Source organism: Coregonus lavaretus (genome assembly GCF_964263955.1).
Source record: "Coregonus lavaretus genome assembly, chromosome: 32".
In the NCBI taxonomy this organism is placed as follows: domain Eukaryota; kingdom Metazoa; phylum Chordata; class Actinopteri; order Salmoniformes; family Salmonidae; genus Coregonus; species Coregonus lavaretus.
Genome location: NC_140019.1, coordinates 13,822,541 through 13,847,646, shown reverse-complemented (window position 1 = coordinate 13,847,646; position 25,106 = coordinate 13,822,541). Strand labels below are relative to the sequence as shown.

The following is a 25,106-nucleotide window of genomic DNA, read 5'->3' as shown; positions in this document are numbered from 1 at the left end:
CTAGAAATATGTAGCCTATTTCAAATCATAAGCACTTCTTACAGTAACCTTTTCATGTTGTTCATTAAAATACTTTTGATTCAAATCATATGGTTTGGTTTCAATACTTCAAAACCAAATGGTAGGTCCAGGTAGTCACAAAAATAGATTGGAGTGGCAGTTTTTTTTTTTGGTGAGCAAGGAGTGGTTTTTTAGGAGAGGTTTTTAGCGAAGCGGTTGGAAAGGAAGTAGAGCGCTGGAGCGGTGTGCAAGCACCTCTCCGTGAGCTTGAGCACCGCTCCGTGAGCAATGAGCGGGATTTTCTGAACTTTTTGACCGCCTCCATGGCGGCCCCATTGATGAGGATGGGGGCGTGCCCAGCCTAATTCCTCCTCAAATCCACAATCCGCCCCTTTGTTTTGCTGATGTTGAGGGAGAGGTTGTCCACCTGGCACCACGCCGTCAGAGTGCATACCTCCTCTCTGTGGGCCGTCTCGTCGTTGTTGGTAATCAGGCCTAATACTGTTGTGTCATAAGTGAACGTGATGATGGAGTTGGAACTGTGTGAGGCCACGCAGTCATGGGTATACAGGGAGTACAGGAGGGGACTGAGGACACACCCTTGTGGGGCCCACATGTTGAGGATCTGTGATGTTGCCTACCTTCACCACCTGGGGACGGCCTGTCAGGAAGTCCAGGACCCAGTTGCATAGGGAGTTCAGTCCCAGGGCCTTTGTGGTGAGCTTAGAGTGCACTATGGTATTGAAGGCAGAGCTGTAGTCAATGAACAGGATCTGTCAGGGCGGTAGGCGAATTGGAGAGGGTTGAGTGTGTCAAGGAGGGAGGAGGTGATGTGGTCTTTGACTAGCTTCTCACTTCATGATGATGGAAGTGAGTGCTACGTGTCGATAGTCATTCAGTTCAGTTACTTTCCCTATATTGGGCATGGGGATGATAGTGGACATCTTGAAGAAGGTGGGGATAACGGCCTGAGCTAGAGAGAGATTGAAAATGTCAGAAAACACAACAGCTAGCTGGTCTGCACATGCTCTGAGGGCATGGCTAGGGATACCGTCTGGGCCGGCAGCCTTGCGTTAACGCGCTTGGATGACTTGCATACGTCCTTCTTGGAGACCGCAATCACGTAGCCCTCATTGTCCTCAGGGGCTCTCCTCAGCAGCTCAGAGTTGTTATGCTCGAAGTGTGAGAAAAAGGTGTTTAGCTCGTCCGGTAGGGTGACGTGACTGGCTTTCTTTTTGTAATCTGTGATCGTTAGAAGCTCCTGCCACATACACCTCGTGTCCGACCCGCTGAATTGCTCCTCCACTTTGTCCTTATACTTGTGTCTCGTCATCTTGATCGAACTGCGCAGGTCGTATTTGTACAGTTTTGTATTATTATTATTATGCTTTTTAGGTAAGATACCCCTCATTTGCAAGTTTTAATAATATAAATGTATACAATAATAACAATTTACATAATTGTTCCACAGGAAACACATCATAGTTTGTCATCTGTAGCTAGTCCTCTGGCTAGAAGGTAGAAATACCTGACTCCGTCCCTGACCACAACCTCAGTCTCTGGCGAGGTCACCTCCATCACAGCCAACAGTCTGGAGAGGACAGAGAGAGATGTTAGACGTAATGTTAAATGTTACCTTTACATTTTTACACACTTACTAAGTATACAAGTTTTAACTTGTATATTGTAATAATAATATTAACAGCAGGACCAGCATCAACAAGGCCTAGGAAGGTTATGGTGTGAGGGACCAACCTGTGGGTGATGTCTGTGGACATTCTCCTAGCTGCCTCAGGGTCTTTCTTTAGTAGAGCCTGGTAGCTGGAGAAGGACTCTATCATGCCCATGTAGCTGGACAGAGTCATGGGCCTCTTCACCCCAACCTGGTCTCAGAGCATTTCATATTATTCTCTACGTAAATTAGTGACAATCCATTTAGTATGATATGTTACGTTTCGTATATGGTATGTATTAATTTGTTGATGTCCATCACCCATTTTGTATGATTATATTACGAATTATGATTTGTATTATATGTTACGAATTAGCAAAATGTACAAAATGTTACGCATTTTCAAAATGTACAATATGTTACGAATTTGCTAAACCTATGATATGTTACGAATTCTAGCAAGGTGGCTAGGTTGCTAACGTTAGCTAGCTGGTTAACGTTAGCTAGGCTAGGGGTTAGGAGTTAGGGTTAAGGTTAGGTTAAAGGGTTAAGGTTTGGGTTAGGGGAAGGGTTAGCTAAAATGATTAAGGTTAGGGGAAGGGTTAGTTAAAAGGGTTAAGGTTAGGATTAGGGGAAGGGCTAAGTAGTTGCAAAGTAGCTAAAAAGTAGTAAGTAGTTCAAAAGTTGCTAATTAGCTGCTAAAGTTGTCCATGATGAGATTCAAACTCGCAACCTTTGGGTTGACTTAAGTAACCGTCTATCCTGTGTAACCATACCAAACATAACATATCAGACTAATTTGAGTGTCCAGTGTTTACTTTTACTATGTTCCATCTAGTCTATGAGACCAGGCTGTTCACCCATATACACTCCTGCCTAGACACAACTGTTCAACACAGAATTAGCAATGAGTTTGTCTCGCAATGCCATCCTTCTAATTGTTGTTAATCACTCAGCTACTGGAGGAAGTGTAGAGGGTTCATTGCTGATATTCTCTTATTCTTAAACAAACTTTAAACTTTAGAAGCAGGCAGAAGTTAATACAGAGTCAACAGGATTTGGATGGCTCTTCATAAGTTCTGCAAAATGTCGAGAACAATCTCTGCTTTTTATACTAGCACTCCCTTCCCATAGCGTGATGTTTTCCCCTGACCCTGAACTTGCCCTAGCAACAACAAAGTACTCCTCCTAATCCTGTCTTCCCACAAACTCAGTATCAGGGGGTGAGGTGTCAGACAATGTGGTAATTATGGTTGCAGGTTGCTGAGAACTTTCTGCTGTCAAGGCCTCCATAGTTTTTAATAATGTAAGCGAATGCGCATAATAGATCATATATTCCCCATCAGAAGCCTGGAAATCGAGGATAGCACTGAATTCAACACTTATTGTACAGTAGCAACAAGGGCAGATGTAACAGTGGATGCAACGGTACTCAGGCCTCACCACTCTTTCTCTGTGTAGGGGATGGAGTCGTAGGACTGATTGTAGAGAACCACAGAGCTGGGGCCCAGGCAGAGGTTATGATAGGGTAGGAGGGCAGCATAAAACTGATGAGATAAAAAAAGACAAATGCTGTTGAAAAAACACAACAAATTCATGCATTTTGAATTTGTACATCGTCAATTTATCAAAGATGTGCATTGTATTTTGTTTGCATGTTTTCTACAGTGAATAGAATGGTACATTTCCACTGTTTATGGATAATATACTTTTCTTCTATTCTTATGGTAATATTTTATGTATCATTAAGGAAAATGTTGGGAAATGTCAAAGATAAAATATAGTAAACATGATTGACATTCTATAATTCAGATGTATGTTTAAATAAGGAATATAGCCAATACAGTGTGTAACCATGCCTTAATGTATGTATGTGTATTATTTTTGAGAAAGGGTCTGCCACCAATATAATGAGATAAGAGGAAGAGGCCATATGGAAAAGCGCCCATGGCCTTTTGGAGTAAGCCACATGTGACATCTGGACGTTGAAAGATAAGGGTAGAGTGGCACTAAAAGATGTTAATCATTTATCTTAAGGGGAGTAGCTTTGTATGCTAAGTAAACATGACTGTGCATTTGTGTGTGTATATAAGAGATCTCTAAGCCAAAGAGAGACAGCCGTTCCATGGAGTGGCTCGGCTTTGTTACGCAATAATAAAGTCTAATTTCTGGATTCACAAGCTCCAGTCTCTTGAGAGATATTTTTGAGTTGACTACTTTTGAGTCAAATATTTCTACAAACATTCTCTAGAGTTGTCCAGACCTCCTTGCAGACTGTGTTGCGTGTGTGGTAGCAGTCTCCATAATGGATCTCAATGTCCATGGTATAGTTGAGTGGAGCGAGACAGCCTTTAGGTTGCAGGATCCTACGGGCTTCCTGGAAGAACCGCTGCTGGTCAAACCAGTGGAAGGCAGTCATGGCCGTGACCAGGTCCACTGTCTGCGAAGGGCAGCCCTTCAGCCGGACACTGTCTATAGGCAAAGCGAGCAACACAATTTTTTTATTTTTTATTTCACCTTTATTTAACCAGGTCATTTACAATGATCAGCAGCCAGATGCTGTCTATATAGAGATGAGAGACAGACAGATCAAGGCTACATAAAACAGTCTATACTGAAGTTATTTGCTAGCCTAGTCTCAGATCTGTAAAGATATTTTCTAGCTTGGTACCAGATCTGTTTCTGCTCTCTTGCAAACTCCTATGGTCATTGCCACGATAGGAGTTGGCAAAACACTGTTTACCATACAACTGTCCCCAGTCTCCTTGCCGTGTTTATAAGCAGCATCTCTCTCCTTCAGTTTCCATCAATCTGCGGTTTTTGATTTGGGTATGTTTTAAAAGACACCATAGGTATCACATCGTCTATGCATTTTTGTAATCCGGTGACTGTGAGTTGGTGTATTCATTGATGTTATCCCCAGAACATATTTACATTTTAGTCATATATACTATATATTATTCTTTTTTCATACTGGCCCCCCGTGGGAATCGAACCCACAACCCTGGCGTTGCAAACGCCATGCTCTACCAACTGAGCTACATCCCTGCCGGCCATTCCCTCCCCTACCCTGGATGAATTGTGCGCCGCCCCATGAGTCTCCCGGTCACGGCCAGCTATGACAGAGCCTGGATTCGAACCAGGATCTCTAGTGGCACAGACCACTGCGCCACTCGGGATCCACGTGATCAAAACAATCTTGGAGCATGTATTCTAATTGGTCTGACCAGCGTTGTACAGACCTGACCACCAGAACTTCCCTCTGGAAGTAGCTACTGCAGTGCATTCATCACGGGAGCTGTGTTTGGGGGTTTGGAGTGAGACGACAGTCGGACACACTCCCACTCTTCAGGTAGAGGCAAATTAATCGAGAGAGATGCAGGAACACACTGCGAGGTCAGTCATCGGAAGAATGCAGTCCTCTCACAGAGCTGGATGAAATGAAGATTAGAGACAAGCGGGTGTGGAGGGAGATGCTATAATTATGTTCACTCATGTTTGAAAGTGAATATTTTGGGAGACAAAGTAAAGAGAGGAGTGTCAAAAAATAGAAGTCTACATCACTCAGTGAGAATAGCAAATAGTGTGAGAACCACCTTGAAGGAACTTTTTGATTATTTTGTTTCTCAGGTCTTAGGAGTGAAAAGTAATCGATCTTCCACAAAGTAGTTTTTTCCCTCCCTAAAACTACAAGGTGCTTTTCTGTGAGGCCATAGTGTGTTCTGTCACCCCAAAGCTATTCAAGGGTGTAACAGTGTGATACTGCTCACTTGCTACCATACATGACTGTGTCACCAGGGCTGTGGTGGAATCAGACGACACAGGTTTGGAACGTACTGTAAGGTATAGGCCAGTATATGCCTATGAATAAGCAATCTTCTATTGCAAGGACACACTACATAACCTTACAACTAGTGTCTTGTAATATCCACAGGGATACATCTCTTCTGATCTCAAACTAGGGACTTCAGCCTTCAAAGCTCAGCCCCCTCCCTCCTCCCCAGCCCGCTGGAAATGGTCATTGACATTAATGTGATATTTGAGAAAGTATAGCTCTGTTAATTAGCCACAGTCATTCTTGAGTCTGAAAGGGTAATGTTTCACACCCACACCCCCTCTCTCCAGCCCCTACCCCCTTCTCTGCCAAACCCAACACTATGACATTTAAACAAGCTGCTTGTTATTTTAAGACAAAAAAAAAAGGGAACACTTGCTTTTACTGGCACACAACAGTGATCACGATCCATTTGACTTGAATAGACTCTGTTGGAGTGTTTTCAGAGGAAGTTCCGCCAGCACAAAGGCTCTCTGTATGCGATGGGTTACAGTCTTCATTAATGCTGAGATCCTCCATTAAGACAGCTATTAGTTTGGCCTGAAAGAGAAAACCACATCTATTCTTAATAGCGGAGGGTGAATTGTATTGTAAATCAAGATGTATTTTAGAAATGGCCTATTGTTATAATAGTGTTCACTATTGAAACAATTATAGCTTACTATTACCCTCAAGTTACCAATATATTTTATATACATCAATTAACAACTGAGGTCATTTTTAACCCCAGAAGAAACTATTGGAAAAAGCAACAATCACAGCAAAATATCAACTCATTTCTTATCAAAACATCATTAGTTATGTTATCTGAAATAAATAATGACCAAAACAGACTGTTATTTTTGCCAAAGTGCAGTTAGTTTGCATATTCTGTCAAACGAAAATATACATTTTACATTTATTGTCCAGCTTTTTTTCAAAGTACAATCCACATTAGTACTAAAAAGCTCACTTACCATCATTTGAATATAGTATCGTTTAGTTTTCAGAATGTTGAAGAAAATATGTATTATTTCATATTGATGTGGTAAAAATGACTGCCATTTAAAGGGGCAGTACATCAACATATTAAATATACTTAACTTTCTTAACAAAAAGTTATTCAAATCACTTCAAAAACTGATCCTGAGAGACATTGACCAAAAATATAGCTTAGTTTTGTTTATTTACTTACACCACAGCCAGCATTAGTATCACTGTTAGTGAAACAATGTGAGTGGTAGGTGCTTAAGCAGCTTCAAAAAGGCCCAGTGCAATGTTTGGTATACTCAGTGTAGTTCTTCACTGTTATGTAGCCAACTTTACATTATTCATGCATTGTGTGGAAGGGCTGGGATGGATAGCACACCAGAGAAGAGCAAAGAGGACAGTATTATTTTACAAAGGGGTCAGCCCGAGGCAGAATGGTTTGCAGCATGTTTGAGCTCAACATCTAATCAACACTTCAGAAATGCTTCAGTAGCTAGGTTTCCATCCAATTGGCGACCGATTTTTCATGCAAATATTCTAAAATCCGCATAAAAACAATATGGCAAGTTTCCCTCAATATGTTTCCAGCAAATGGACTTGTTGCAGATAAAAGGCTGTGCGTGATGACGTAGTGCACATAAAAATAACTTTAGTGGTTAAATTCCCATGTACCAACAAAATACAACAACAAGTTAAATGGGTTTCCATCGCATTTTCAACTCTACTGATGGTTTTGTCACACAAAAAATTGTGTTATATAGCAATTGTGCCCACTCTGGTCTTGGCATGTGCACTCTAGCCAACAGCTTGCAGATACAGTGCGGGTAGCCTACTACATGATGAGATTATTATGGACAAAAGAGCAAAATTATTTGTATTTGTTAAACAGCAGCCAAGAATCATAATGTCACCAGAATAAGACCCTCAATGTTTATTGGAAAGGATGAATTGGTTCATTTTGGAGGTATTTGACCCTGTTGTGTTAGAAACATGAATTCTTAAATACATTTTGTCAATCTGACAATAATTTCTAATTTTGATTTCTCAATTCAATAGTTTGAATAACACAAGTAAATTAAGTAAATCTGTAATAATCATTTTAAGTAAAAATAACATTTTTCCATTAGGTGTAACTACTGTCCAAAATTGAATTATGTAGATCCAAATAAATGTTTTGTGCATTACCGCATCACCTTGCACATTCACATGGTTTCCCAAGTCATATTGGGAGGACCACTGTCACACCCTGACCTTTAAATGCCTGTTGTTTCTCGTTGGTTTGGTCAGGGTGTGAATTTCTATGTGTATATCTATGTGTATGATCTATGTGTGGTTCCCAATCAGAGGCAGCTGTCGATCGTTGTCTCTGATTGGGGATCATACTTAGGCAGCCATTTTGCCTACCTATGTTGTGGGATCTTGACTCTGGTTTGGCTTGTTTGTGTGTAGCCATAGTGAGCTTCACGGTACGTTGCTTTTGTTGTTTTTGTAGAGTGTTTATTTGTTCTAATAAACATGTACGCATACCATGCTGCACCTTGGTCTGACCCGTCTCTCAACGAACGTGACAGAAGATCCCTCCACCAACGGACCAAGCAGCGTGTCCAGGAAAAGCAAGAAACCTGGACATGGGAGGAGATACTTGAAGGAAAACGATCATGGACATGGGAAGAGATCCAGGATGGTATGGATCGCCTTCCTTGGGAGCAAACAGAGGCAGCGAGGGAGAAAATACGGCGACTCCAAAATGCGAGACGACGAAGGAGACCCGAGAGGCAACCCCAAGAAAATGTTGTTGGGGCACACGGGGTGGTTGATGAAGCAGCAGGAGGCCGTGAAAGGGCTGACTGTAGAGGAGGAGGCCGCTATTTTAGAGGTCCTCCAAGACCTGCGGATCAGCAGTTTGAGAGAGGAGGCCACCACATTACGGGGGCTGATTGCGAGGATAGAGCAGGAGAGCTCCCTTCAAGAGGAGGCGCTGCAGGAGGCCCGTAGGGAGAAGGATTTAGTGGATGCACGAAGAGAGGAGCTGGCCAGGCAACAGAGGGTGCGTGTGTTCATTGAGGAACCAAGGTATGCGGAGATACGCACTGTGTCACCAGTGCGCCTTCACAGCCCAGTGCGTCCTGTGCCAGCGCCCCGCACGTGCCGTGCGAAAGTGGGCATCCAGCCAGGATGAGTTGTGCCGGCTCAATGCTCCTGGTCTCCAGTGCGCCTCCACGGTCCAGTATATCCTGCGCCAGTCCTACGCACTGTGTCGCCAGTGAGTGTTCACAGCCCAGTGCGTCCTGTGCCAGCGCCCCGCACGTGCCGTGCGAAAGTGGGCATCCAGCCAGGACGGGTTGTGCCAGCTTTACACTCCAGACCTCCAGTACGCCTCCACAGTCCCGTACCTGCTCCCCGCACCAAACCAGTGGTGCGTGTCGCCAGCCCGGTACGCCCCATACCTGCTCCTTGCACCAAACCAGTGGTGCGTGTATCCAGTCCGGTACGCCCCGTACCTGGTCCCCGCACCAAACCAGTGGTGCGTGTATCCAGTCCGGTACGCCCCGTACCTGCTCCCCGCACCAAACCAGTGGTGCGTGTCGCCAGCCCGGTATGCCCCATACCTGCTCCCCGCACCAAACCAGTGGTGCGTGTATCCAGTCCGGTACGGCCCATACCTGTCCCCGCACCAAACCAGTGGTGCGTGTATCCAGTCCGGTACGGCCCGTACCTGCTCCCCGCACCAAACCAGTGGTGCGTGTCGCCAGCCCGGTACGCCCCGTACCTGCTCCCCGCACCAAACCAGTGGTGCGTGTCTCCAGCCCGGTACGCCCCGTACCTGCTCCCCGCACCAAAATAGGGGTGCGTGTATCCAGTCCGGTACGGCCCGTACCTGCTCCTCGCACCAAACCAGTGGTGCGTGTCGCCAGCCCAGTACGCCCCGTACCTAATCCCCGCACCAAACCAGTGGTGCGTGTATCCAGTCCAGCACGGCCCGTGCCTGCTCCTCGCACCAAACCAGTGGTGCGTGTCTCCAGTCCGTCACGGCCCGTACCTGCTCCCTGCACCAAACCAGTGGTGCCCAGTCCAGAGCCAGAGCAGTCCGCTCCACCGGGGTCCAGTTCAGCTCCGGTCAGCGGCTCCACTCCAGTGCCAGAGCAGTCCGCTCCACCGGTGCCCAGTCCAGTATCATACTTAGGCAGCCATTTTGCCTACCTATGTTGTGGGATCTTGACTCTGGTTTGGCTTGTTTGTGTGTAGCCATAGTCAGCTTCACGGTACGTTGCTTTTGTTGTTTTTGTCGAGTGTTTATTTGTTCTAATAAACATGTACGCATACCACGCTGCACCTTGGTCTGACCCGTCTCTCAACAACCGTGACAACCACACGCCATATCATCGCTTGACTCCAAGTTTACTTTGATATGATGATTATTGTATCAATATTTCTGCATAAAGGCATTTCCACCACCGTTTCTCACATAATACATTTTACAGACACAAAAAGATCCAACCATGTAGAACAAACAAATTATCTGTCTGCATTTATAAAATTATACCGAAACTACCTGTTTCCATCACAGCTGTGGTGATTTTTTTTTATATACGGTTTGACTTTACTTGCATAACTGTGGATGAAAACGTGGTTACCGACAAACATTTATTAACTGTTTTGAAGAGTTGAAGGATGGCGCTGCATAGCAGCCTTTTACGGGCTCCTGACCAATTCTACTATTTTGTGTTTTTTTGCACTGATCTTAATTTTTGAACATAATGCTTCCGCCATCGTTTCCTATGACCCAAAAGGGCTTCTGGACATCACCTCGATTTGGATGAAGATTCCTACTTCAACGAGTCGGAGGCGCAGAACATACTGCTCACCACAGACCAGGCCCTTATCCCTGAGACACGGAAAATAAAAAGAGGCGCCAACGTGCAGGAACCCTGATGAAACTGTGTCGGCAGGTACATAAACTACCTCTACCCTTCATTCTATTGGCAAACATACAATCACTGAGAACAAACCGGACGAGCTCCGTTCGAGTCTATCCTATCAACGGCACCCACCTGAAGAACTGTAATATCCTATGTTTCACAGAGTCGTGGCTGAACAACGACATGGATAATATACATCTAGCTGGTTTTTCTATGCATTGGCAGGAAAGAACAGCAGCGTCGTATAAGCTCAAGGGAGGGGATGTGTGTCTCTTTTGTTAACAACAGCATTTACATTTACGTCATTTAGCAGACACTCTTATCCAGAGCGACTTACAGTTAGTGAGTGCATACATTATTTTTATTTTACATACTTGCCCCCCGTGGGAATCAAACCCACAACCCTGGCGTTGCAAACACCATGCTCTACCAACTGAGCTACAACCCTGCCAGCCATTCCCTCCCCTACCCTGGATGACACTGGGCCAATTGTGCACTGCCCCATGGGTCTCCCGGTCGCAGCCGGCTACGACAGAGCCTGGATTCGAACCAGGATCTCTAGTGGCACAGCGAGCACTGCGATGCAGTGCCTTATACCACTGCGCCACTCGGGAGTCCTAAGCAGGTGGCAATCGCTTATATTAAGTCTCTAAGTTCTGCTTGAGTTAGAATACCACATGATAAGCTGTAGACCAGGACTGCCCAACCCTGTTCCTGGAGAGCTACCGTCCTGTAGGTTTTTGCTCCAACCCTAATCTAGCACACCTGATTCTAAAAATTAGCAGGTTGATAAGATGAATCAGGTTAGTAACACCTGGGGTTGGAGTGAAAACCTTCAGGAGGGTAGCTCTCCAGGAACAAGGTTTGGGCTACCCTGCTGTAGACCATACTATTTACCAATAGAGTTTTCATCCATATTTTTCGTAGCTGTCTATTTACTACCACAAACTGATGCTGGCACTAAGACCACTCTCAACAAGCTGTATAGGGCCTTAAGCAAACAAGAAAATGCTCATCCAGAGGTGGTGCTCCTAGACTAGTGGCCGGTGATGTAGGAAAACTGAAATCAGTTTTACCTAATTTCTACCAGCATGTCACGTGTGCAACTAGAGGCACAAAAACCACCTTTACTCCACACACTGACCATAACTCTATCCTCCTGATTCCTGCTTACAAGCAAAAACTCAAACAGGAAGTGCCAGTTGCCCGATGAAGCGGATGCTAAGCTACAGGACTGTTTCACTAGCACAGACTGGAATATGTTCCAAGATTCACCTGATGGATTTGAGGAGTTTACCACAACAGTCACCGGCTTCATTAATAAGTGCATCAACGACGTCGTCCCCACAGTGACCGTACGAACATATCCCAACCAGAAGCCATGGATTACAGGCAACATCCATACTGTAACGTGGAGTGCCTTCAAGGAGCGGGACACTAATCCGGACGATTATAAAAAAATACAGATACGCCCTCTGACGAATCATCAAACAGGCAAAGCATCAATACAGGACTAAAATTGAATCCTATTATACCGGCTCTGACCCTCGTTGGATGTGTCAGGGCTTGCAAACTATCACGGATTACAAAGAGAAACCCAGCCGCGAGCCTACCAGACGAGCTAAACTACCAGATGAGATATAGCACCCCATGTGCTCGCCTAAGATTGTACTTTTCTATACCAAGTATCGTATGACTGTGTACAAAACCATTTATTTTTGGTTTTGAATGGTATACAAATTCTGCCAATGGTATAAATACTTGATACAACTGCAATATAGAACTCAGATACACTCTGAGAGGATAGAGAGGATTGTTGTGTATTCTCTGAAAAGTAGTTATTCTAGGGAAACAGTCTATGACTTGGTTGGCTGGAGTCTTTGACCATTTTTAGGGACTTCCTCTGACACTGCCTGGTATAGAGGTCCTGGATAGGAGGGAGCTCGGCCCCAGTCATTTACTGGGCTGTACGCACTACCCTCTGTAGTCCCTTGCTGTTGGATGCCTAGCAGTTGAGGGCGTTGTCGTGCCCTCTTCACGACTGTGTTGGTGTCTGTGGACCATGATAGATCCTTAGTGATGTAGAGACAGACAGAGAGCGAGAGAGAGAGACAGACAGACAGAGCGAGAGAGAGAGAGAGAGACATAGAGAGAGCGACAGAGAGAGAGCGACAGAGGGAGAGCGAGAGCAACAGAGAGAGAGAGAGCGCACCAGAGAGAGAGAGCGCACCAGAGAGAGAGAGCGCACCAGAGAGAGAGCGAGCACACCAGAGAGAGAGAGCGAGCGCACCAGAGAGAGAGAGCGCGCACCAGAGAGAGAGCGAGCACACCAGAGAGAGAGAGCGAGCGCACCAGAGAGAGAGAGCGAGCGCACCAGAGAGAGAGCGAGCGCACCAGAGAGAGAGAGCGAGCGCACCAGAGAGAGAGAGAGCGCGCACCAGAGAGAGCGCACCAGAGCGTGAGAGAGCACCAGAGCGCGAGAGAGCGCAACAGAGAGAGAAAATGTCACAACAGAGAGAGAGCGCAACAGAGAGAGAGAGAAAGCAACAGAGAGAGCAACACAAAGAGAGAGAGCAACACACATAGAGAGAGAGCAACACACAGAGAGAGATAGCAACACAGAGAGAGAGAGCAACAGAGCGAGAGAGAGCAACAGAGAGAAAGAGAGAGAGTGCAAAAGAGAGAGAGAGAGAATGAGCGCCACACAGAGAGAGAGAGAGGGCAACAGAGAGCGCAAAAGAGAATGAGAGAGCGCGCACATGGAGATATTCTTCATATGTGTCACTGAGTGACTTCTTTCCCTAGAGACAACATTTTAGGATCCCAGGTTTTGATTCAAGACAATTTCATCTTTGAAAAGTTTAGTCAGCCAGGCCTAACGAGGACTTCATCACCAGAGGTACAGTGGGGAGAGTATTTGATACACTGACGATTTTGCAGGTTTTCTTACTTACAAAGCATGTAGAGGTCTGTAATTTTTATCATAGGTACACTTCAACTGTGAGAGACGGAATCTAAAACAAAAATCCAGAAAATCACATTGTATGATTTTATGTAATTAATTTGCATTTTATTGCATGACATAAGTATTTGATCACCTACCAACCAGTAAGAATTCTGGCTCTCACAGATCTGTTAGTTTTTCTTTAAGAAGCCCTCCTGTTCTCCACTCATTACCTGTATTAACTGCACCTGTTTGAACTCGTTACCTGTATAAAAGAAACCTGTCCACACACTCAATCAAACAGACTCCAACCTCTCCACAATGGCCAAGACCAGAGAGCTATGTAAGGACATCAGGGATACAATTGTAGACCTGCACAAGGCTGGGATGGGCTACAGGACAATAGGCAAGCAGCTTGGTGAGAAGGCAACAACTGTTGGCGCAATTATTAGAAAATGGAAGAAGTTCAAGATGACGGTCAATCACCCTCGGTCTGGGGCTCCATGCAAGATCTCACCTCGTGGGGCATCAATGATCATGAGGAAGGTTAGGGATCAGCTCAGAACTACACGGCAGGACCTGGTCAATGATCTGAAGAGAGCTGGGACCACAGTCTCAAAGAAAACCATTAGTAACACACTACACCGTCATGGATTAAAATCCTGCAGCGCACGCAAGGTCCCCCTGCTCAAGCCAGCGCATGTCCAGGCCCGTCTGAAGTTTGCCAATGACCATCTGGATGATCCAGGGGAGAAATGGGAGAAGGTCATGTGGTCTGATGAGACAAAAAGAGAGCTTTTTGGTCTAAACTCCACTCGCCGTGTTTGGAGGAAGAAGAAGGATGAGTACAACCCCAAGAACACCATCCCAACCGTGAAGCATGGAAGTAGAAACATCATTCTTTGGGGATGCTTTTCTGCAAAGGGGACAGGACGACTGCACCATATTGAGGGGAGGATGGATGGGGCCATGTATCGCGAGATCTTGGCCAACAACCTCCTTCCCTCAGTAAGAGCATTGAAGATGGGTCGTGGCTGGGTCTTCCAGCATGACAACGACCCGAAACACACAGCCAGGGCAACTAAGGAGTGGCTCTGTAAGAAGCATCTCAAGGTCCTGGAGTGGCCTAGCCAGTCTCCAGACATGAACCCAATAGAAAATCTTTGGAGGGAGCTGAAAGTCCGTATTGCCCAGTGACAGCCCCGAAACCTGAAGGTATGGAGGAGTGGGCCAAAATCCCTGCTGCAGTGTGTGCAAACCTGGTCAAGACTTACAGGAAACGTACGATCTCTGTAATTGCAAACAAAGGTTTCTGTACCAAATATTAAGTTCTGCTTTTCTGATGTATCAAATACTTATGTCATGCAATTAAATGCAAATGAATTACTTAAAAATCATACAATGTGATTTTCTGGATTTTTGTTTGAGATTCTGTCTCTCATAGTTGAAGTGTACCTATGATAAAAATTACAGACCTCTACATGCTTTGTAAGTAGGAAAACCTGCAAAATCGGCAGTGTATCAAATACTTGTTCTCCCCACTGTAAATGGGAGCCTGTTTTCCTCTGTGATTTCTGTACACCAAATGCCCATTGATGACATTCCCTGGGCCAGAATATATGGCTACAGTTGAAGTCGGAAGTTTACATTCACTTAGGTTGGAATCATTAAAACTCGTTTTTCAACCACTCCACACATTTCTTGTTAACAAACTTTAGTTTTGACAAGTCGGTTGGGACATCTACTTTGTGCATGACACAAGTAATTTTTCCAACAATTGTTTACAGACAGGTTATTTCACTTATAATTCACTGTATCACAATTCCAGTGGGGTCAGAAGTTGACATACACTAAGTTGACTGTGCCTTTAAACAGCTTAGAAAATTCCAGAAAATTAGGTCATGGCTTTAGAAGCTTCTGATGGGCTAATTGACATCATTTGGAGGTGTACCTTATTTTTATTTTAGTCATTTAGCAGACACTCTTTTCCAGAGTGACTTACAGTTAGTGAGTGCACACTTTCTATAATTTTTTTATACCATCTGTGGGAATCGAACCCACAACCCTGGCATTGCAAACGCCATGCTCCACAAACTGCCGGCCATTCCCTCCCCTGAAAACTGAGTTTAAATGTATTTGGCTAAGGTGTATGTAAACCTCCGACTTCAACTGTAGTTCCCTGACACAGGAGGTATGCAAATGTAATCTGGAGCAGCTGTGGAGTCATTTGTGGTGAGGCCATATGGGATGATGTGGCAGAAATACAGCGTCATTTCACGCGCTTTGACCCCGACCTCTAATTACAGAAACAACTGGCTGACCCACCTATAGGAGTGGGGTCAGTTACCCTGCTCATGTAATGCATTGGATGGGGTCAGATATACACTGACTGTTCAAAACTTTAAGGACACCTTACTAATATTGAGTTGCACCCCCCCTTTTGCCCTCAGAACAGTCTCAATTCTTTGGGTCATGGCCTCTACAAGGTGTCGAAAGCGTTCCACAGGGATGCTGGCCCATGTTGACTCCAATGCTTCCCACAGTTGTGTCAAGTTGGCTGGATTTCCTTTGGGTGGTGGACCATTCTTGATACACACAGGAAACTGTTGACCGTGAAAAACCCAGCCGTGTTGCAGTTCTTGACACAAACTGATGCACCTGGCACCTACTACCATACCCCGTTCAAAGACACTTAAACCTTAGTCTTGCCCATTCACCCCCTTAATGTTTTGTACACAGTGTATACTAGCAGGTTGAATAGTGTTACATGTATGGGGAGTTCTGAAAAGTACAGTGAGTACACTGGTGAGAGAAGGATTTATATATATTATATAATTACATACTTTCCTGGATCCTATCTGAGCTCCATCCCTAGAGCTCAGTAAACCTGATATAGCCTACGTCACCTGGCCACAAGGAATTACTGCAACTTTATTGCAATGGCTGCAAAAACAATTGCGTGTGGCATAGCTTAGCTATATCCTACTGTACAGTACAACAAAACACAATATACCGGACACAGTTTTCTCTGCAACAAAAGCCCACCCAAAGTATATGCACAGATTGCACACAGTCCCCCGTAATGTGTTGACATCATCAGTATCAACGTAGTGGAAGCAGTGTTGTGATTCTCTTATCAGCCTTCCCCAGAGCACGGCTCAAGCCAACAGCAGCAGACAACGGCATCTGACTAAAAACCCCAGTGTAGTGCAACGCCGGGCATAAATCTCCCACCATCGTCTCTCTCTCCTCCTCTCCCCTCCCTGACTGTTCCAGAAATGTATTTTAAGACTGATCCCTCACAGCTCTAATACTGTCTCCTCCAACATCACCACAGGTGATTTTCAGTGCGCTGATTTTGAATTGATTGCGTGGTGAATAAACACTATGGGGTGGTGCGCCAAAGGCAATAGGAACTCACGCATGCACGTACAGTATGCATGTAAGCACTCACTCACACACACGTACGTAAGCACACACACACACGGAATTGGAATGCCTTTATGGAAACCAGATAAGACCATGACACTTTAATATGATTATGGCTGTTTCCCTTTCATGTTAACTCAACGATTTCCTGAATGGCGTGTCATGGAACACTATGATCGTCAGTGGGTGGATGTCAGGGAATAGTGTCAGGGAATGTCATCCTGTGTCAGGCGGAGGCTACTTTCTATCAACACTTGGATAATTGTCGCTAACTGGAATACCATCTGTCCATCCCGTTAACAAGGACAGGCGCTCGTGGACATACTGAAATAAACTGACCAATCTAAGAGTTATCTTTAATCCACTCTAAATGTGTTCTAACCAGAAAGTTCCCATGTAGGACTGGTTAGTGACAGATGACAGGGTGTGTGTGCAGGGGTGGATGTTTTGGGTCAAGATTGACAGTGCACTTTCCGCAAAGCTGACACAATGGAACAAAAAACCTTGAGTATGGGTAAACAAAGGCTTTGGGGGATAACACTGTGGCTTGCTGGATGGGACAAGTGCCAGTGATATGAGTGAGTGAATAAAATGTACAGTTTAATGGTGTTGTGTGTGTGTGATTCTGATTGAGCCTCTTCTCTACACAGGGATAGAGAGAGGGGAAAGAGAGAGGCGTTGTTTAGCTGAAGGTCAGATGGCGAGCCGTCAGGCAGCACAGACCGTGGACACAGCAGGAACGCCACCCAGTGACATTTAGGGTGACAGCTAACACAGGCTGTAGGCTGCTCAATAAGCATGCCACGTCATATCCTTCTTATTCACTTTACTATAGGGCTCACTACAGTTTCTCCAGGGTCATTAACTGGTTATGTGGATGTGATATGGTAGCAGCGTAGCTGGAATAGACCTGTAGAGAATGGCGCTGGGATGTATAGCAGCCTTTTTACGGGCTCCTGACCAATTATGCTATTTTGCGTGCTTTTTTTACTCTGGTCGTAACTTATTTTCGACATCAAGTCTCCACCATAGTTTCCTATGACCGTAAATATCTTCTTGGACATCAGAATAGCGATCACTTACCTTGATATGGTTGAAGAATTCTACTTCAATGACTAGGCCCTAATCCCCAACCCTCGAAGAGTAAAATACGGCGATATAGACGCCGACGTGGAGGCACCCTGATGAAAATATGGTGATGAGTAAATAAACGGCCTCTCCCCTCTGTTCTATCAGTGGCTAACTGCAAGCGTTGCAAAGCAATCACTATTTTGCTTCTCCTGCTATTAGGTGGAGAGGGTGTGTGGTCGAAGTCTGGGTTTAAGGGTCTCTTTTCCAAGCTTAAAAGGATAAACATTCACACGCAACACCATGGGCCAGAAAATATTGAATACATTGGCCATGCTGTCAATTCAGCATGACTTCTGCCACGTTCAAAACGCTGGAAACTCGGAACTGGGAAATCTCAGGCTTCAGTGAGTTCAAGACAACTGGGAACTCCCCCCAAAAAAAGAGCCCTGACTGGGAAAATACGTTTTGAACGGTCATCCAACTCGAAATTCCAAGTAGGGAACTCAGGCCTCTTTTTAGAGCTCCGACCTGAAGATCACTGACGTCATGATTCAACCTTGTTTTTTTCCAAGTTCCCAGTTGTCTTGAAAGCACCATAAATCCAGAGAATTCCAGACTTTGATGACAAACTTTGCCCACAAGAAGGACCTCCGCGCCACCTTCCTGTTCAAGCGAGCACAGCACAACGGTGAGTCCAAAAATGTATTGTCTGCTGCTGGGGAGATATGCATACTGTAGCTAAGACAGTAATAAGTGTATGTTGTGTAGTAAGCTGTTAGTAGCCCATGTGCCTCACCCAAAAAATGTGGTCCCTTCCCCCTCATAACTTAGCCTAATGTTCTGACTTGGTGGTGCGCATGTAGCCTATAGACTGTTTTAGAGAAATGTCATCATCGAATATCGTAAGAGCTTTCATTGTCTGCTTATATGCCCCTTTTATTGATCCTATGGTTCTGACTTGGTGTACAGGGAGAATACTGTAAGAACGGCCCATGTTCTGAATTCTGTCGCTGTACATTTCAAAAGTGCTGAACAAATAGGTGTATTGACTATGTCCGTTTTAGCTAGCTCATTAATGTCTTAATCTAAATTACGGATTGCCTCTTATCCGGTCATCGTTTCCTTATGCCATAGTTTATCATTTACATCTCAATGGTCAGTAGAAAACACATTTGTTTAAGCAAGTCAGCCATATCAGCTATGTTTTTTAAAAAGGCAGTAAATGAGGCTGAATGAACTGTTTAGCCGCCAGACAAGGCTCCGCTGATAGCCAGGTGTAGCGGTTGTTAAGGATTCACTCCATGCTGCTGAAAAGAAAGCTCCGCTGTTGGGACAGCTTTATGTAGGCCCTAACAGTTTGTGGGCACTGTTTGTCACCGTTATAGTGCAATTAATGTATTGTTTAGTGTTGTGTTGTGTTCTGTAGTTGCTTTGCTGGCATGCATCTAAAAAAAGATTTACATCCTAAAATCGCCACTGGCAACTAGAGTGAACAAAACTCTAGATCACCTTTACTCCACACAAAGAGACATACAAAGCTCTCCTTCGCCCTCCATTTGGCAAATCTGACCATAAGGCTATCTTCCTGATGCTTGCATACAAGCAAAAACCAGTGACATTCTCAATTCGGAAGTGGTCCGATGAAGCGGATGCTAAGCTACAGGACTGTTTTGCTAGCACAGACTGGAATACACTACATCACCGAAAGTATGTGGACACCTGCTCTTCGACCATCTCATTCCAAAATCATGAGCATTAATATGGAGTTGGTCCCCCTTTTGCTGCTATAAGAGCCTCCACTCTTCTGGGAAGGCTTTCCACTAGATGTTGGAATATTGCTGCGGGGACTTGTGTAATGAATACTCGGACAGAGTGGTAAGATCCAATCGCAGAATAGCGATGCTTTATTAGAGTACAGACAAGGGAATAGCTTAATCGTGGTCGGGCGGGCTGTGGTCAAAACCGGGCCAGGCAGAGACAGGCAGAGGTACCAAGGGAGCGGGCTTAGTCGTAGTCGAGGTCACAGACACAGGATCAGAGGACGGTAATCACTGGGGTAGACAAGCAGAGGATTAAGCAATTCGGGGAGTCAAACAACAAGGCACAGGTCGGATACACGGGTAATCAAAAACAACAAACTCTCTCTCTCTCTCTCGGAACAAAACGCTTAGCAAGTCACAAAGGAACAATACCTCGCACCGACTGAGCCTCTGAGCACACCTTAAATCCTACCCTAATTACTGACAGGTGTGCTCAGAACTCAGGTGAACCAGATCGAGTCTGATGACTCCCCCTCTCAGTAGATCGGGGAAGTGTCAGACTCTGTCTAGACCCAGCCAACCCCCGATCCCTTACAACTTGCTTCCATTCAGCCACAAGAGCATTAGTGAGGTCGAGCACTGATGTTGGGCGATTACGCCTGGCTCGCAGTCGGCGTTCCAATTCATCCCAAAGGTGTTCGATGGGATTGAGGTCAGGGCTCTGTGCAGGCCAGTCAAGTTCTTCCACACCGATCTCGACAAACCATTTCTGTATGGACCTCCCTTTGTGCACGGAGGCATTGTCATGCTGAAACAGGAAAGGGCCTTCCCCAAACTGTTGCCACAAATTTGGAAGTACAGAATCGTCTAGAATGTCATTGTTTGCTGTAGCATTAAATCAAATCAAATCAAATCAAATTTTATTGGTCACATGCGCCGAATACAACAGGTGCAGACATTACAGTGAAATGCTTACTTACAGCCCTTAACCAACAGTGCATTTATTTTAAACAAAAAAGTAAGAATAAAACAACAACAAAAAAGTGTTGAGAAAAAAAGAGCAGAAGTAAAAAATAAAGTGACAGTAGGGAGGCTATATATACAATAGAATAAAGTGACAGTAGGGAGGCTATATATACAGGGGGATACCGTTGCATAGTCAATGTGCGGGGGCACCGGCTAGTTGAGGTAGTTGAGGTAATATGTACATGTGGGTAGAGTTAAAGTGACTATGCATAAATACTTAACAGAGTAGCAGCAGCGTAAAAAGGATGGGGTGGGGGGGCAGTGCAAATAGTCCGGGTAGCCATGATTAGCTGTTCAGGAGTCTTATGGCTTGGGGGTAGAAGCTGTTGAGAAGTCTTTTGGACCTAGACTTGGCACTCCGGTACCGCTTGCCGTGCGGTAGCAGAGAGAACAGTCTATGACTAGGGTGACTGGAGTCTTTGACAATTTTGAGGGCCTTCCTCTGACACCGCCTGGTATAGAGGTCCTGGATGGCAGGGAGCTTTGCCCCAGTGATGTACTGGGCCGTACGCACTACCCTCTGTAGTGCCTTGCGGTCAGAGGCCAAGCAGTTGCCATACCAGGCGGTGATGCAACCAGTCAGGATGCTCTCGATGGTGCAGCTGTAGAATTTTTTGAGGATCTGAGGACCCATGCCAAATCTTTTTAGTCTCCTGAGGGGGAATAGGCTTTGTCGTGCCCTCTTCACGACTGTCTTGGTGTGTTTGGACCATGATAGTTCGTTGGTGATGTGGACACCAAGGAACTTGAAGCTCTCAACCTGCTCTCAAGATTTATCTTCACTGGAACGAAGGGGCCTAGCCCAAACCATAAAAAACAGCCCAGACCATTATTCATCCTCCACCAAACTTTACAGTTGACACTTTGCATTGGGACATGCACTGTAGCGTTCTCCTGGCATCAGCCAAACCCAGATTCGTCCGTCGGACTGCCAGATGGTGAAGCGTGATTCATCACTCCAGAGAACGCGTTTCCACTGCTCCAGAGTCCGATGGTGGTGAACTTTACACCACTCCAGCCGACGCTTGGCATTGCGCATGGTGACCCATTTCATGAAGCTCCCGATGAACAGTTCTTGTGCTGATGTTGCTTCCAGAGGCAGTTTGGAACTCGGAAGTGGGTGTTGCAACCGAGGACTGACAATTTTCACGCGTTCTGTGAGCTTGTGTGGCCTACCACTTCGCGGCTGAGCCGTTGTTGCTCCTAGATGTTTCCACCTCACAATAACAGCACTTACAGTTGACCGGGGCAGCTCTAGCAGGGCAGAAATTTGATGAACTGACTTGTTGGAAAGGTGGCATCCTATGACGGTGCCACGTTGAAAGTCACTGAGCTCTTCAGTAAGGCCATTCTACTGCCAATGTTTGTCTTTGGAGATTGCAAGGCTGTGTGGTCAATTGTATACACATGTCAGCAACGGGTGTGGCTGAAATAGCCAAATCCAATAATTTGAGGGGTGTATGTTCCGGGATTCATCCGATGGCATTGTGGAGTTTACCACATCAGTCACCGGCTCCATTAATAAGTACATCGACTATGTAGTCCCCACAGTGACCCTACGTACATATCCCAATCAGAAGCCATTACAGGCAACATCCGCAATGAGCTAAAGGCTAGAGCCGCCGCTGTCAAGGAGCGGGACACTAACCCGGACACTTCTAACCCCAAGCCATTAGACTTTTAAGCATGACGGCTAAATAGCTAATCAAATGGCTACCCGGACTCCCTTCATTTACCCTTTTTGCGCTAACTCTCTTGCACTGACTCTATGCACCCACACTGGACTCTACCCACACACTCATACTTACTGACACCCCAACGCAGTTCCGAAGCGACCCACTAGGTGTCATCCTCCGACAACCTAGGCGACCTACCTCCGACAACCTAGGCGACATCCTCCGACAATTGGATGTAGTCTTTCACAGTGCCATCCGTTTTGTCTCCAAAGCCCCATACACTACCCACCACTGTGACCTGTACGCTCTTGTTGGCTTGTCCTCACTACATGTTCGTCGTCAAACCCACTGGCTCAAGGCCATCTATAAATCACTGCTAGGCAAATCCCCGCCTTATCTTAGCTCATTGGTCACCATAGCAGCACCCACCCGTAGTCTGCGCTCCAGCAGGTATATCTCACTGGTCATTCCCAAAGCCAACACCTCCTTTGGCCGCCATTCCTTCCAGTTCTCTGCTGCCAATGACTGGAGCGAATTGCAAAAATTTCTGAAGCTGGAGACTCTTATCTCCCTCACTAACTTTAAGCATCAGTTGTCAGACCACCTTAACGATCACTGCACCTGTACACAGCCCATCTGAAATTAGCCAACCCAACTACCTCATCCCTATATTGTTATTTATTTTGCTCTTTTGCACCCCAGTATCTCTATTTTCACATAATCTCTTGCACATCTAGCATTCCAGTGTTAATACTAATTGTAATAATTTTGCACTATAGCCTATTTATTGCCATACCTCCATAACTTGCTACATTTGCACACACTGTATATATATTTTCTGTTGTATTTTTTTGACTTTATGTTTTTTTACCCCATATGTAACTCTGTGTTGTTGTTTTTATCGCACTGCTTTGCTTTATCTTGGCCAGGTCGCAGTTGTAAATGAGAACTTGTTCTCAACTGGCTTACCTGGTTAAATAAAGGTAAAAAAATAAAAAATAAACTGAGGCACCTCCTCACTCACAGTCGGGACTAATCATCTTCCTATTGATGTCACTTGTGTCTATGATTCACCTGTGTATTTATGCCCTCACTTCCCTGTGTTCCCTTGCTCAGTTTTCTCTGCTAGTTTCACTATGCCAAGCAGTACTAATCAGTGTCTGATCACGGGACGTATGGACAGGTACGTGAGAAGTGTTCTCCCTGTTTATTTATTATTTCAGTCATAGTTAGAATTTCATATTTTGGGCTGTCTGCCTGTTTTTTGGAGTCTTATTTGCTCCGCCCTTCTTTTTTTGTGTAAAGTCTGTTATTTTGTATCCTGGCTTCGGGACCATCAGTAAAGTTCCTTGTTTCACCATCTCTGTCTACTGTCTAACCTGCATTGCACCTGGGTCACACCTCACACCAACCCTTACAGAAAACTGAGCGAATGGACCCAGCAAAGGTCAGCGTGGTACTGGATTGGCCCCAGCCCTCATCCCTCAAGCAACTACAAGGGTTTTTAGGGTTCGCTAATTTTTGTAGGCGATTCATTCAACATTTTTGCTCCCTAGCCGCTCCCCTGACAGCCCTCACCCAGACGAGCGTACGCTCCTTCGCCTGGACCCCGGAAGCGGGGAACGCATTTGATGCGCTGAAGCGGTGCTGATCCGTCCCTGCCATTCATTGTGGAGGTGGATGCTTCAGACGTTGCGGTGGGAGCAATCCTGTCCCAGCGCTTCCTCACGGACGGTAAGACTCAACCCTGCACGTTTTTCTCCCGTTGGCTGTCCCCGGCAGAGCGGAATTACGACGTGGGGAACCGTGAGCTGCTAGTGGGCAAGCTTTCCCTGGGGGAGTGGAGACATTGGCTATTTGTCGTATGGACTAACCACAAGAACAGCCTACATTCAGGGGGCCAAGAGGCTCAACTCGCGCCAGGCCAGGTGGGCGTTGTTCTTCACCAGGTTCCGGTTCACCATCTCATACCGTCCGGGGTCGAAGAACACCAAGAACGACGCACTCTCCCGGCAGTTCGACCTGGGGAACCTGGTGGAGAGGGACAACCCCATTGTCCCCAACGCCCTGATTGCTGCCCCAGTTTCGTGGGGGAATCGATAGGCTGGTCAGAGCAGCGCTACGGCGGGAGCCCAATCCGGGTGGAGGTTCATCGGAGAGGATGTACGTTCCCAAGGCTGCGCGCTCGCGACTGCTTCAGTGGGCGCACGTGTCTGACCTCACCAGCCATCCGGGAGGTGCCAGGATGTTGGAGTTCCTGCGTAGGAGGTTCTGGTGGCCATCTGCTTAGGGGGATACGCGCGCCTTCGTGGCTGCTTGCCCATTTGCGCGTGCACGAAGAGCTCACGTCAACCTGTGGCAGGGCTGCTCCGACCCCTGCCTATCCCCAAGCGCCCCTGGTCCCACATCTCGCTGGATTTCATTTCCGCCCTACTGCCCTCTGATGGATACAAAGTCATCCTGGTTGTTGTGGACTGGTTCTCAAAGGCTGCACACATCATTCCCCTTCCCAAACTCCCGTCGGCCCGGGAGACGGCTAAGTTGGTGGTGCAGCATGTTTTCTGGGTCCATGGCCTTCCCCAAGATGCGGTGTCGGATCGGGGCCCTCAGTTCACCTCCAGGTTCTGGAAGGCGTTCACCACCTGCCTCTGCGCCTCCGTAAACTTGTCTTCCGGCTTCCATCTCCAGTCTTCCCCTCCACGTGGAGTCCAGGAAGCTGTCCCCCCAGTTCATCGGGCCATTCAGAGTGGTCCGGCGAGTCAACCCAGTGGCCTGCCGCCTGCAACTTCCCCCCACTATGCGGG

At 46.0% G+C, this 25,106-nt stretch overlaps 1 pseudogene across 1 annotated transcript; it reads right to left on the bottom strand.

Annotated features, from left to right (window-relative positions):
* Positions 1–1,479: 1,479 nt before the first annotated feature.
* LOC311107714 (putative methyltransferase) lies at positions 1,480–24,356 on the bottom strand (annotated as a pseudogene). Its single transcript has 6 exons — positions 24,274–24,356; positions 3,936–4,144; positions 3,116–3,219; positions 2,533–2,548; positions 1,756–1,877; positions 1,480–1,591 (listed from the first exon to the last, which is right to left on the bottom strand). The product of its transcript is annotated as a putative methyltransferase (transcript).
* Between the last annotated feature and the right edge of the window lie 750 nt (positions 24,357–25,106).